This window comes from Linepithema humile, chromosome 3 (assembly GCF_040581485.1).
Source record: "Linepithema humile isolate Giens D197 chromosome 3, Lhum_UNIL_v1.0, whole genome shotgun sequence".
In the NCBI taxonomy this organism is placed as follows: Eukaryota; Metazoa; Arthropoda; class Insecta; order Hymenoptera; family Formicidae; genus Linepithema; species Linepithema humile.
Window position 1 is genome coordinate 8,493,912 of NC_090130.1, and position 15,382 is coordinate 8,509,293.

Consider the following 15,382-nt stretch of genomic DNA (forward strand, 5'->3'; position numbering starts at 1 on the left):
CCCTCTCGGATTATTCCGTTCCTGATTTGCGCTCGGAATTTCAAATGCAGCTCGCCCATGCACGAGGCCTTGTTTGTATTTGATCACACGTCGAGGATCGCCCACTCGGCGTACGCTTCGCACGTGTAACTACGACGTTGTTTCGCCGCGGCGTACGGCGACACGGTATATCCAAGCGTTGAGCCGAAACGCAGTGTCAAAACGCGTGTCGTGTCGATCGCTGGCGGCGCGATGTTCACGTATTCGAATAAAGTCAGACACGCCGCGATCTGTGTGAACCAATTTGCATTGTCGCGCGTACGTTTGCGCGAGGCGCACATGACTCCTCTGTAAGCGACACGCGCGATGAGATTGCGCGATTGTTGGCGTCGCGATCGATAATGCGATGCCGAATCGAGAATAAATACCAATATTCGCCGCGAACAATAGCCGCAAATTAAAGGGGATTCGACCGCACCGTTCGACGCGCTTGCGGCAAGAAAATAGCTCGCAATTAGTCTTGCAATCTGCGACGTATCATCAGAATACATTCACCGGATAAGATTCTGCTCTCTATTTTTCACGTCGGCCGAGGCTCTTTTTAAAGTGTGCGTCAGATGCGTAACGCTATATTTCCGGATAGCGGCGCGCTATTTTGAGAAGGCGATAATTTGTGAAATGGAAATAAATAAAAGCAAGGTATCCCGCAGCTACTAAAAATATTGTTGTAGTTCGAGAAACAATATTTTAGGAAATTTATAACAGTCCGCGATAAACTTAGAACCAATTCTTTCGTGATCGGAATATCGTGGTCGGAATTTTTTTTTATTTCAAACGATAACTATGCAGAGAAGTCTAGATGAAGTTTCCGCCGAGGTGATGTCGATCCGAAGTTAATCAGGTTCGAACTCCCTTTTACATTTTTGTATGCAAAACGCGAAATTTGACTTTCCTAAGAATGCACGACGGCTGCTGGGAAAAAAGTGGACCGCACGCGTGATTTTAATCCAGAAACTAATCCGACGTGCATTTAAAATTCTCCGCCGTAATTGCGAGAGCGTGTATCTACATGAAGCAATTACGTAACTGCGCGCTTGAAATTCACTGCCGTCGCAAATCGTGGAACATCGATCGGGAATATATGTCCGCCGGGCATAATGATATTGACAGTGTCGTCCTATCGTAGATTATGATCCCCGCGTTGATCTCTTCGCGCGACCGGACTCGCAGTGACGTTCACGTCGATCGTCGCCGGGGACGCCCCGATACATTATTCACGAGAACTCGCCCGCACGCGAGGCGTCGAGCGAATTTGTGCGCCGTAAGGAGGCTGGAAACTGCATCGGAGGGAATTGCGTCGGGGAGGAGGCGCGTCGGACTGCCTCTCGTAAATGTCAATCGATTCCCACCTGTCGTGCGCCGCCGGAGCGCCGCAACTTTTCCGGACTAGCCGGAGTCCGATGCAAAGCCGTTCTCCATTTTATCCCCGTTGTCGTTAAATTACGTATAACGTATTGCCCGCCCTCGCTTATGAAATTTACGAGCGCCGATAAAATTCCCATCTTAATCTCTTCTGTGTGCCGCGATCGGGTTTTAATGGAGCGAACAGATGCGGAGTGAATAAGCGCACGGCGGCGGCGGCGGCGGTCGGGCGAGAGCCGAAAGTGAAGATTCGCGTCAACGTTGAATTATTGTCAAGCTTGGAATGACGAGAGACCCAATTACGATGCAGAAGAGGAGTTTGATTAATTGAATTTTGATGGGCAATTATGAAAAGTAGGTTACATCAACATATCGATTCACTCTAATTCAATCAATATCGTAATATTATGTGCGCAACATCTCCCATTTTCATTGCACTATTTTAACTTGATCGCGCGATGCGCTTTGATTAATTTTGACATTTCCGTCCGGAAGCTGCATCTCCCGCATCCGCCTCTCATCGTAATGTAATCTTAAGCTCGTTCCCATAGTTTCGCCGAGTTCAGAGTTAATCCGAGCAGATTATCGCTAACTCTACGATAAAGCGTTACCGCTTCAAAACAAATAGAAACTGCAGCACGAAGATCAGTTTTAATCGAGAGAGGTTTCATTTCGCGCCGGCAGCGTAATCTACGTGCGAGCTCGCGGGATTCTTCCCTCCTCAGGCGTTCCGAATCGATCATCATATAATCCGTCCTCGTCATGCTAGATGGTCGACTCGCGAACCACCGACATTGCCATAAATCCCGCGACTAACGCTGAACATATCCCCCCTCGCGTCATCCGTCTGGCAGTTGGAATCGAACTCATGGAAAAGTCATAAATAAATCGCTGTCGCTTATCGAAAGTTGCACCTCGCGTCGTGAGAACATAAATCGCGGACCTTCCGGCCAATCGGCACACACCATTGTCGCAGATGCGCGGAGCGGCTTGAGGTCAAGAAAAGAAAAGGATATTGTGGCGGTGATCTATGCACTGTCGTATGTAATGCAACGCTAGCGGGATGAGTTGAAAAAGCAAAGGGACACTTAAGAAATCGAACTCTTGCAAAAAGTCCCTTTACTTTTCCTCATAAATCACTAGCTTTGCAAGGACTGCTTTAATAAAGGCGACCGCGAGCGTGCGCATCAATTGTACGTTCGATATAAATTGAATTAGAAGACCCGCGTGTTTTTCTTGTATCAAGCTATTCGATAGCGATGCTTAAAAAAAACTCACGAGGATGATGAAAAATAGGGCGTTTTCGGAAGCGATCCGATGATTACACAACATTATTTGGCATAACAAACGTTCGCTCATAAATTTATTTCATTAAAAATTGTATCGGTTGAAATTAACAATCTATGAGAATATTTTAGAATTTGTGAAACTTTAGCTACCGATATTCCGAAGAATTAATCGAACGATCAAAGAGATGTTCGGAAAAAATTTAATGACGCACTCCAAGCTTCAGCCTCATCGAATCCCATTCAATCTGCCAAGATCTCGAGTAGACGTCGAGCAATTTTCAGAAACAGCTGCCGCTTCTTTAAATATTAGTCTAGTCGGAATTATTTCGAGTCAAGTGTAACTGACATGACTGCCTGCGACCCGAGAATTCCATAAATAATTCACGGCTCCGCACGGAAACAATGTACGGTCGCCGTGAAGAAAATCGTGCTCTCGCGTATAATCAAAGGGAACAAATTCAACGAACGTCTCTCGTGCGGTAGAAGAAGATCAAGAGAAAACCGGGAAACCTCCACTGGAAAGTACGAGAAGCAAATTTACTCATTAATTAACTTTTTCGCTGTCAGCTTTCACAATCGCGCATATATATTGTAGAATATTTCTTACTTGTAATACGAAAATGTCCGATCACAGAGTCATTCAGTATTTTTGCCCTTGTAAACATCTTCTGAACAATAATTGTCTCGAAAATGAAAAAAGTTATGGAATTTTCTTAACCTTTTCAACTTTGACAGCTTGTTGAATTCTTCTCAGAAATTTGACATATGTAATTATTAATCCAGAAATAAGAGACACGATTTAACGTCACACGTTTAATAGATCAATATAAAAAAAGGTGTAAGATTGAAAGAGCAGTCTAAATATGTGATCGGTCTTTTCATTTACCAAATCCGAAATGTCAACGTTGATAAATCTGAAAATTCCCTGCAAATCTGATACGTCTATAAAGGTATTATTGTTCATACGAGCGATTGGCAGAGTTTTCTCTCTGCTGACACGAAAATTCGCCGCTGAAAGGGTTAATTAAGATTTCAATTCCACTAACATTCAGCTGACGAAACTGACGTGGCAGACAGCGGCGGCAGTCGAGCGCGACTTTAATAGAAATCGCGTCATGCCTCGAGAGCCTTCGTGGAAATTGCAATCGCGCAGATTAACGCGCCGCGATGCATTCGATGAATTAAACAAATCCGATGCAACAGCGTTCGTTAGCTCGTACTCGCGATAGATTGCACATCCGCGCAATTTGTATAATTTCCAATCCACGTGTCAACAACGCCGTCATTGTTTCATCGATGCCGTATTGACGCGCAGTAAATTACGAAGTGTAGGTACACGCGTCTACGACGTGTATAATATTGCCGATCAGGAAGTTGCTTGATTAACATACAACGCCGATATGTACGCTGCAAGCTCTGTCGGAGTGCCACACAGTATGCGCAGGCTGATATGACGACGGCGCAGTTGTTGCTAGTGAAATAGCGATCGGGTCGAGATATCGGCGTAATAATGATAAGCAATTAGCCACAATTTCAATAATCCGCTAAATGATTAAAGACGCGCAAGGTTGCGCAACTATTCGCAAGCTTATTTTCTTCACTGCCCTGCGAAACATTTTGATTCCTTCGACGAAGAGAATTGAAATGTACAAATTTGCGTTGTTTAAAATATAAGTTGTTACAATTTAAATGTACATCTGTTCTCAATGATAAAAAAATATTTTGCAAATTTTTTATTACGGAGATTAAAAGAACGTATTTTATTTGAGAAGGGAATCTAATTTTAAAGAAACTCGAGAGCGAGATAATCGACCTATCAAGAGCGTTAAAGCATTCCGTGTCACTCGCGATTTCGCGCGCGCGGTGCAATCGATCGTAACTCTGCGAGACGCGCGTAATACTCGATCACATGGAGACCATTTACAACTCCCATCACGACGCACGTAGTATCGGATTCCGCTCGCGATTCCCATCTAAACGTGGGTATAATATAAATCTCTCTCGCGCTCGCACGTTCATCGGTTAGCCCTGGCAAAGAACACAGGGCGCGAATACGCCTGTCAATAGCGCGCGCCCGCGCCGCGTGAAGAATTGAAATTCACTTCCGTCGAAGGGGTAGCCGGGCGGCCACCTGCCATCGCGAAATTCCCGCTCGATTACTCAATTTCGAACCGAGTTTTGCGGCAACCTGCGCGCGGAAGTCGTTTCGCGGTTCGAGGCGACACATAAATCCTGCGTACGCCGAACACGTGCAATAGCCATCCCTTTTACTTAATCTAGTATTTTGTAAAGTATAGTGCCGGTTTTAAAGTTACACTGCTAAAATAAATATCATTTTCATGAAAATTGCGAGAGATATATTGCTAATAAGACAAACATCACCTCCTCGCGGGTTGTTAATGGAGATTGCAATAATGTCGAGCGGACGCACGCGGAGCGCCGAGACTGCACCGTCGTAAATTCGTCTCCGTTAAACCCTTAAGCTGGTATATGCGGAATATACAGAACCTGCATAGTTACAGCGTCGAAATAGCGGTCAGCTACTACATGTAATATTGTTACTGACGCCCACTGAAACTTCCACGTAATTCCGCTACTCTTTAACGTATGCTGCGTTTTCCACCGGAATTTTCCTCGCGATCGACATATCTTATATTGTGACGCAGCCGTCGTAAAAATACATAGCGCTATCGTAAAAGTACGCAGTAAGTGTACTTGGATGGAAAATGCATCATACATCCGCCACGCTCCACGTTGTAATTTAGATAGCATAATTTAGATAACAGTTTCTCATGAAAAAAATATTTTTCTTAACATTCTCGGAAAATTATGATATCATATCGGTCTGAAGTATTTATGCGCCCTTCCCGTGCAATTTTTATGTATTTCGCAATTGTGTGGAAGAGTGATCGTTAAATTATACAACATCGTCGAAGAATTCTGTTTTATTAGAAAGATTGTCTTAAGCTTAATTGTTTCAGAAGGAGATAATATTTTGAGAGCGGAAATTTTGTTTCAATCAAGACGCTCGCGTATTTCACGATAGAGAGAAGTTGTTAGTAAAATTGTGACATCACATCTAAATAATCAGCGAATACGCTCAACAGCACGAATATTAAACACCGTTTTTAACCGTATTTATACTAAGCGTCGTGCTCATAACGCGATGGCAGATAATCTTCAAAACGTTACCCTTGTAATATCACGTTTGCAAGCTTCGTTACGCTATCTCTCGTAGAACATCACGCGCCGTATTATGGATGATCGAACGGGATCATATCGCATGAAAGTGTCCGCGTCGCAAAAAGTGTCCACACATCAACCGAGTACCTGTTTCCATGTACTTATTCGATAATATTAGCATTAATCCAACTTTCCCGTCACATCCTCCGGCCAATCTAATGAAGTGGACATTGCACATCGTCGGGCACAGAATGTTCGGTCACGCTGACGGAATTAATTAGTGAGCCAATAGTTGAAAAGCCGAAGTTTGGCTCACTGGATAATGCCTCGAAGCTTAAGGATCGAAGAATTAAAGCCTTATCCCGTCAGGATAACTCGCGCGATTCGAATCAATTAAGTTTTATCGGAACAATGTAATTGTTTATAATTCGAGGGATAAAGGACTATGGAATTATTCGATTCTTCGCAATCCTATGCTTGGATATACGTATGTTTCATACGCAATAATTTATAAAAATTGCATGACAATGTGAAAAATTCCGGAAATTCACAATATCTTTAACACACGAGGCATTGAAAAAAAGGATCGATAACTGTGTTCTTCTTTCGACATTACTGCGCGCAATACCGATGTTTCGCCGTGCGTAACGTTTTACAAAAGGTCGCAAAATAAATTCGTAAAACAATCGATTTTAATATATTGAAAAATATACGAAACAAAAGGGAGACACTCCGAATATACGATTTTATTCACAATAATTTTTATAAATTTTTTATTTTTATTTTAGCGTAATCGTCAAAATGGACCAAAATCAGCGCGATGAATATCCTTCTGCGCCGTCGCTGGCACGAAGGTGCGGGTGCGCGAATTTTTATAAATTATTACGTACGACATCGTAAATTCAGAATGTCTCCCTTTTGTTTCGCACATTTTTCAATATATTAAAATCGATTGTTTTTTGCTAATTTATTTTGCAACCTTTTGTAAAACGTTACGCACGACGAAACATCGGTATTGCGAGCATTAATATCAAAAGAAGAACATAGTTATCGATCCGTTTTTTCAATGCGTTATGTATTAAAGATATTCTGCATTTCTGGAATTTTTCGCATTGTTATGCAATGTTTTTATTTCATAAAGAATTTCATCTGCTGTGAATAGAAAATAGCGCACGTTATAAAGATCAAACGAAAATACATATCGAGCTAAAAATAACATTGTCATTAAAAATTGATCTACATTTCCTTTTTCAATGTTCTCTCGGGTCGCGCAAGACGTTAAAAATTTCGACAAGGTGCGAAAACCCAAAGTCAACAAGCGGAGCATCGTTCGGTCGCTTAATTCCGCGTACGTCGAGCTACCGGTCAGTTTACGATTGCACGGATAAAGCCTTAATTAGCGTAATCGTGTCGTCGAAATAGACCGAAACCGCCGGCCATGAATATCCTTCTGCGCCGTCGCTGGCATGAAGGCGCGGGTGCGCGAACAGCCACCGATAAATTCGCTCGAGTGTTTACCCCGAATGGCTGGGAGAACGCACTAATTTGCCGAGCTATTGCCGCCGGAGGCTCGTGTAATTCCGTTGACCTAACAGACCGCTGACGCGAGGTCACCAAGATCTCGCCCCTCGCGCGGGGCGGTTTGCCAGTTCCGCAGAACAAATGCTCCGACGTATAAATTATGAATTACGCAACGTTGTATACCGCCGCGAACCTTTTCTCCCTCGAGGCCCGCTCCGGAGTAGGCGAGACGATCAAAAGACACTTTTGAAAACGGTTCAGTCATCTAGTCCACCCTCTTGAATGTTTAATCCTAAAATATTGCACCTCACGATCTCCCCGACACGTGTACGTCCCGCCTTTCGGGTGGCATAAGTATTTTAAATGACATTGAACAAGAAAATTATGATAGATGCTAGAAAGCTTATCAGAGCTTCCGAAGGTTACATGTCTTTGTCATTTTTTCACGGATGTCATCTTTTAAGAAGGAATATCATTTCTGTATTGCGAAATGCACTCATGGTTAGCTGCAAGTAGCTAGAATTGCTGCGGTCGAATACGCTGCTTACGTGTTTGCATAAAATTGTCGGCGAAAATATTCAATGCGAAAATATATTTCTATGCAATAGTAAAAACAATTTGGATGACAGAAAAAAAAAACAAATTTTTCTCCCTGCGTAAAAACGGATTTCTAATCGAATAACGTTATTTGTGCAATTGATTTATACAAATATATAATAAAAATTTGTACTTTGAATTCGTTTTATATATTAAACAATTTAAACGGAACAAGCAAGATATTCTATTTGCCGTTAGCTGCGAACAAAAGGACACGAATCACCGAACCGAATTTCGAATTTCCACGACTACAAATTTCAGACGGATAATCACCGGCGGTTTAATTCAAGGCTGCTGTCATTAATCTAAGTAATGCCCGGTTCCATGTGCAACCACCGGCATTATTACGGCTTATTGTTGCGAAGTACGCGAACAGGCGCGCAATCGAGCGAGTCCGGCAAGCGCCGTAAGTTAGTTCGGACCACCTGTATCTAATAATGCCACATAATAAAATAAGGTACACACCGCAAACTTGCCAAGTTCGGCGTAGCGTCGTGCCCTATCACGCATCGTGCTGTAGCATCTCTGGCCACGCCAGCCCGTGCACGTTGGTTCGGCGTCGGGCGGAAATGCTTCTGGAAATGTTGCACACGCGAGGCGGATAATTTTCCCTTCTCCGCCCGACGACGATACCGACTGCAATTTCGCAAATGTACATCAAGCTTCGCACTTCGTAAACTTCGCGCGTCGGGAAATACGAGGATACGTGCCTCTCGCAAACAGCAGACGAAAGTTGGTCGCGGTAATTAATTTTTAGTCAGCATTTCCGGGATTTCGATCCTTGTTAAGCGCTGACAAAGTATTTTGGCCGCGGTCCAACGTCCGGTGCGCTTCGTTCCTACATTTGTGTAATTATCGGCTGCAACGTGTTCTTAATTGCTGCCAATTAATGTTACGCTAGAAATAAAGATTCGCGTACGGAGTAAAAAATATTTTATGCTGTTCTTTTTTACGTTTGTCCAGATCTCCCGGCAATATTTCATTTTAGCAAATCAGTTTGCGTAAAACTTTTTAAAGTGAATTTATTCATTACTAAAATAGTACGAAATAGAAAATTTGACTCGTTATATTCAATGAGCAGGTGGTTGTTAAAATTGCGTCTCTCTCGCGCTAGAATACCGAGGGGACCTTTTCGTATAGTTGCAGTTTGTTAACAAAGTGCTTTTACGCGCGCGCGCGTTTGCATATTACTTTTTATTGCTCCAACATCCAGATTGTATTTGTACGCACTTGTTTCTCCGCAGCGCACTCCGCGTGTCAAATATATTAATGCGATTTCGACAATCTAATAAATGTGACGAGTATCGCCGAGTGTTCTCGAGAAATTTTTATTACGCAAATATCTCTACCGAGGAATACAAAGTTTAAAATGTTAAGAGGGGCTTTAAAGGAAATGTTAACGAAGAAGCGCGATTTAATTGAAGAGACAGAACGCTGACTTTCTTGTTCTCCGTTTAGCGCATTATTTAAACCGGGGATTAAGCAAGCCATACGATATAAGCATGGAGATTATGTGCGATTTATGAGCGCGCGGTTTATGGCGATTAAATGAACACGCTCGTTGAATAACTGTGCTCGTTATAATCCGACGTAGACTGTATTTTTCCGTAAAAATGCTTATTCTTGCGGAAAAAGATAATTAATATACGGGGAAAAAATTCTTCTGTTGGCGATAAAGTATTCTTTTGCTCGTATTGCAGTCGGATTTTGCAATTTGTGCGTTATCGAGAAGTTTTAACTGAAGAAACGCGGGTGTAAATCTTATTATCGTAAAATCCTACAGTCGAATACTACTCTGCGATATATTTCCATCTACATATTTACGAATCCCTTTGCATGCACTGCGACACGAAAGCATTAATACATAGAAACTGTAGAAAACCGATAAAAGGATAAACTCGGAACGGCGAAGAAGAAGAACAGAAATAATACGACGGAAATGAACCGCGATGGATTAATCATCGGTATGAAAAGAAAGTTTTCGCGACGTGGATTCTCAATCTATTCTCGATTACGACTCGAGACAAGTCGTCTATGAAAGGCGGGCGCGGCAGCGGTTTGTGAGCGTCGACAGACGCTTTGAAGCGCGCGCGAAGAGGCACGATAGATACGAACGCTGAACGACAGATATGGCACGCCGATGCGAAGGGTGAAAGACGGAGGGCGCAAGAGAGCGAGTGCACACACAACAGGCAGAGCCGTTGATAGCGGCAGGCACTGTTTGCGCACCGGTAAAAGCGGCACAGAGAGGAGAGAGAGAGAGAGAGAGGGTCGCGAGCAGGCAATAGCGAATCGGCGCCCGCTCGACACGCTCGGCGGTTTTAATTAATGCCGCTCGCTCTCTCCTTCGCTCTCAGCCTGGGAAACACGAATGTCTCTAGAATGAAGTACCTGTCTTCAAAAATGTATCAATTCTACCCGTTGTGTTGATGAGAGATGTCTTAAACACAATTTCTTAAATGGTTCACTTATTTAAAGTGAAAATTTTCAAGGTTGTATATCGAGAAATGTTAAAGCAGATTATGCAGAAGATTCTTTGTAGTGTCGTGTTGAAAAAGCCTTCAAACTTTGCACTGCTCGGTGAAAGAAAAGATCCATTTAAAGTACAACGCGTTGTATTAATTATATCAATGTCAGGGCTTTCTTATTGATAAATTGCACGTTCAAAACCGTTCTTCGACAATATGCTCCTTTGCAACAATATTAAACAATTAAACTTGTTGACGAAAGAAAGTAAAAAATATATTTATATACATTAGAATTACAATAAGCGTTATATCTTCTAAAAATGTACATTTTCAGATTCTAAATTCAATTTTTTATAATTTGTTTTCATAAAATTTATTTTTTATGTATTTTGTATGTAATTGATATCTTCAAAATTTCATAATAAAAAATTGCGTACGTAACTCGAGCACGATTTTAAATTTCTCAATGCTACAGTAAAATAAAAATATATTTATATACATTAGAATTACAATAAGCGTTATATCTTCTAAAAATGTACATTTTCAGATTCCAAATTCAATTTTTTATAATTTGTTTTCATAAAATTTATTTTTTATGTATTTTGTATGTAATTGATATTTTCAAAATTTCATAATAAAAAATTGCGTGCGTAACTCGAGCACGATTTTAAATTTCTCAATGCTACAGTAAAATAAAAATAACTTTGTATTTTTTATTTGTAAAAATGCAAAGTGCAAACGAGAACGAGATCGTGAAAGCGCGGTTTTCAGCAATAGTATAGAAAATATTGACGAGAGAAAAGACAGCAAGTAATATTAGCGCATTTTGAGTAATTGTATAAGTATAATGAATGAATTCACTCACCAATCGTTGTACCGCTAATCGAGCACTCGTCCAGCTGGACCTGGAAAAATTAACATATATTTTAATCATTACAAATTATCACATACATATTTTATGCACGCTCTTATTCATTTATTTCCTTTTTAATAGACAACTATTATTCTCGGATGTTATTCTCTTTTCGTTTAGTTAACCGAATCGCTCGATGCAGGCTTTATTCGTGAAACACTCCGCACTTTTTCCCATTCGATAGAGCCAATCAAAGATGTGCAATTGCTTTGTATAATAATTTCCGTTATGCGTTATGTAGCACGGCTCTGTGTGAAGTTTTCTCCGCAATGTTGACCTAATCGATAGACTTTAAAGAAGAAGTTTGTTTAATAGTATCTTTGTTAATGGTACCTTTTGCGCGTCGTGCGTCGGATTTCATTAAAAAGGTTGAATACGCTTTTATAGTACTCTGTGGACAGAGCAAAAGCTTCTTGAAAAGCGATATCACTGAATGCATTCTAGTGACTTTTCTCTGAGAGTCTTCTTAGGAAATAAAGAACATTTTTGCTGTGAGCTTCTTATCCCCGTTTGCTTCTTATCTTAAAGGGATTGAATTATTTTTCATAAAAACCATCATGGTAAATCGTTTTTCATCCTTTTGGATCTGCTGGCTTCACCGACAAGCTAATCTCTACTTATCGTTTTCTTTCAAATATTCAAAAATATATATATAGAATTGTCATAAATTATTATATCAAATCACTCTTTAGAGTATTAAAAGCGCATTAATCAATAAACAAAAATACGTCTGCGAAAATAGCAGATGTAATTAGCTATGTCAAAATAAGATCTTTTAATTCCATCGCATATTATAATTTAAAAACCAGATAAAAGATAAAATATGGAAAAGTAAGGAAATAAGATTAACTTTCGACTTTGATGCTTCTCGCTCGATAGAGCTTGAGACTGTCATCGCGGAAGTACAAAAGCGCACGTCATCAGTCAAAGCGACCGCCCTCTTTTATCGAGATCAAACGATGGCGGATTTTTCCCCATGATGTGGAAAATTGAAGCTCCGATATTTTTCATGGTATTAACTCTTGACGCGGAAGGACGACCCCCGAGTTGTCTCTACTATATTGCGAAATGTCAATCCATAATTTAGGACTTTTCATTCGACTTTCACGGCCATTCTTAAAGTCGTCTGCTTAAAGTGACACCGGGATTTTGAACACGTCGGTGAGCACGAATGGAACTCATCAATTCTTGAACATCTCGTCGTTTTTCGCACGTAAAGGATAAAGTATAATCAAAAGACAATGATGCAAGAATAGACTTTGAAATCGATTAAACAATGTTTTTTTTATAATTTCCAAAATTCAAAAGTTTTAAACTTTGTGCACAAATGTCTTAATTTTAAACAATGCATAATCTTGTAATAAAAATGCAAATTATCATGAAAACTTATTATTATTAATTATTGTGTTATTTATAACAATATTGAAAAAGATTCTTTGTAATAAAAAAGAAACTGCGATTCAATTAAACTTTGATCGAAAATTTTGGAAATATTTATTGCATCTTTCATAATGCATTCTGTATGTGACACAAATGTTTTCAACATTGAGAATAATATTCTCCAATAACTTGAAATGCGTTAGCGCAAAAATAGTAATCGCGTGTCTGGATGCGGTCAATTTTTAACGGAACTCGATGGAATTTAATTACGCGAAATATCAGAGAAAGTCTTCGTAGCACGTGCCCGTTGAAAGCTCGCGAATAATTGCACCTGTCTTCGACATTATTTTTATCATTTCTCGTTATCGTTCGCATGAAGAAGAATCTTAAACGCTTTCACATAAATGCACGGCACAAAATATTTATTGATCGACCTGATGTCGCTTATTTATGAGAACATTTGAAGGGTAATTTTTTTAATATTTATGACGCTAAACTATTGAACATTCGTTGCAAAAATCGTAAAGCTAATAATATTAAGTAAGATAGGAGACAGGCATTTCACGTCGCAATAAATGACGCTCAAGCGCACAAGCAAATTATTACAACAAATGGTCATTATTATAATAAACAAATATTAATAGCCGTGGCACGAATACCGCCGTTTAATGTTCCTATCTTTCTGGTATCGTCATGCTATCGAGCAAATGCAAACAATTTACCAGCCAGATGCTTGTATGGACGCTTGTTAGATTTCCTATCTGTTGTGCGTTGTTTCTGATAGGAAATCTGTAGGTGGTATTTAATTTCGCGAGGTTCGGTAATTTAGTGTACGAGCTGATCAATATGCCGCGCTGTTCTAAGATGTTTAATAAACGGCACGTGGGCGCTTCGATCGACCGGTTGCAAGACATTAAGCTCTGAATTGCAGTACATCTGTATCTCAATTATTGCGATTAAGGCGAGTAATCTTGACATTGTGATAATTAAAGTGGGAAAAAGCGATGTTAATTATTAAGGCTATTTATACTCCTTTCCATTTTCGGAATATGGCTCTACGAGTGCAGATAAATGCGTCATTACAAAATTAAAGCATTATATTAATACTTTAATTAATTTAATACATTACATATAAAAAATATTAAAAATATTATCTCGACGTGTATCGAAATGACAAATCACGTACGGAAAAAATTCTTAAAATTCTCCCCAAAATATTTTTCCGCTTTAATACATATTCGACGAAATTCGCATATCTCGGGATCTCGCATTAGAGCAATTTAAACGTAATTTCTCGTGGAACTACATAGCAAGTTTCTCATCACATCAGTCTAGGAACGTATTCTAGCCTGAAACTTGTACATAGTTTAGCAATCAGAGACACATTTGGCAAGTACGAGAAACCACAGAGGACCTCGATCTAGCCAATGGGCTCCTACGGGAAATTGGTTCGCGGCCAATGTCTTTAGCAATTCTACTGAAATCGGTCTGATTAATGTCACGGCGGCGCTACTGCTGAAACCGACAGGATAATTTGATTTGACGTATTGCTCTCACCGTATTACGATCCACCACTGGTACTTACGCACTGTCGGATCCTACTAATTTCATTATCCTGACACGACGCGTCTAGTTTCTCATCTCGTCGAAGAACCTTATCTTATCGCGCAATACCGGGAGGCAAGCATCGTAAGAACTTTCGACGCCTTTACACGATGTCTTTGAAGGGACTCCTCGGGGAAGCACGTTCATTAATGCAAATTGATGGCAGCGATTATCGGGGGTAAAGGACACAGTGATATATTATAGAAGGATTAATTAAGTGGACGAGATAAGACCTACTCCGCAAAAATGCTGGAAATGTAAGTTTAAATTTCTCATTGAAACCGGAATTAGAACGTCCGAAATTTTATTTTCAAAATTCATTTCAAATATTATTAGAAGAGAGTTTTATTGCGGAAATAATTTATAAATTCCAGTTATGTAAAATCAATAATTATCATCGACGATCGGGTGATAATATCGTGATAATACTATTTCTTGTCAGAACCAGATGACCCGCTATTCTGACGTGGTAAAATAAAACAGCCTGCTCTAGCGCAGAAATTAAGCTGTCATCGGACAAAAGGGGCCATCACGACGCCGCTTTTTAAATATCTACACGACGAAAGAGCTGGATGAAAAACATATGGTTGGCTGAGTGCGAAATGCTTCAAGCACACCGGCGTTATCGATTCCAGTTATTCTCTCTCATGATTCATTCAAAATTTTAAACAAAAAAGACAAAAACTACAAAACTCTCTAAACGTAAAATTACAGATTTTAATTATATATTTTTTAATGTGTGACTAAATTAGAATGAATTTTTTTCTTAATTTAAAATGTCGAGATTCCAATATTTCTTAACTTATAAATGCTTGAAAATGAAAAACTGGAATAAATAAGTTATTTTCTTGTAGCAATAAAAAAGTTACTACAAAATTCATGAAACAATCTGTCATCATCTAACAAGTGCATAATTCAACTCTCCGAGTTGACTTATCAAAATAAACTTCCCAAAGGTATTATTATACAAGTTGATTTAGACAAGAGTTTCATTGTCTTGTAAGACGAGATGCCTCCTTCCTTCT

The 15,382-nt window shown here is 40.0% G+C and overlaps 1 protein-coding gene and 1 long non-coding RNA gene across 3 annotated transcripts in view; one reads left to right on the top strand and one right to left on the bottom strand.

Annotated features, from left to right (window-relative positions):
• Positions 1–15,382, top strand: part of sNPF-R (short neuropeptide F receptor) — a 57,972-nt gene that overhangs the window by 27,162 nt on the left and 15,428 nt on the right. The window lies entirely within an intron of this gene.
• The window catches only part of LOC105676591 (uncharacterized), a 57,949-nt gene continuing 53,155 nt past the window's right edge, over positions 10,589–15,382 (bottom strand). For both annotated transcript variants that reach the window (XR_001101417.2, XR_001101418.2), the window contains exon 5: positions 10,589–11,364. This is a non-coding gene — a long non-coding RNA (uncharacterized lncRNA). The remainder of the gene's footprint in view (positions 11,365–15,382) is intronic.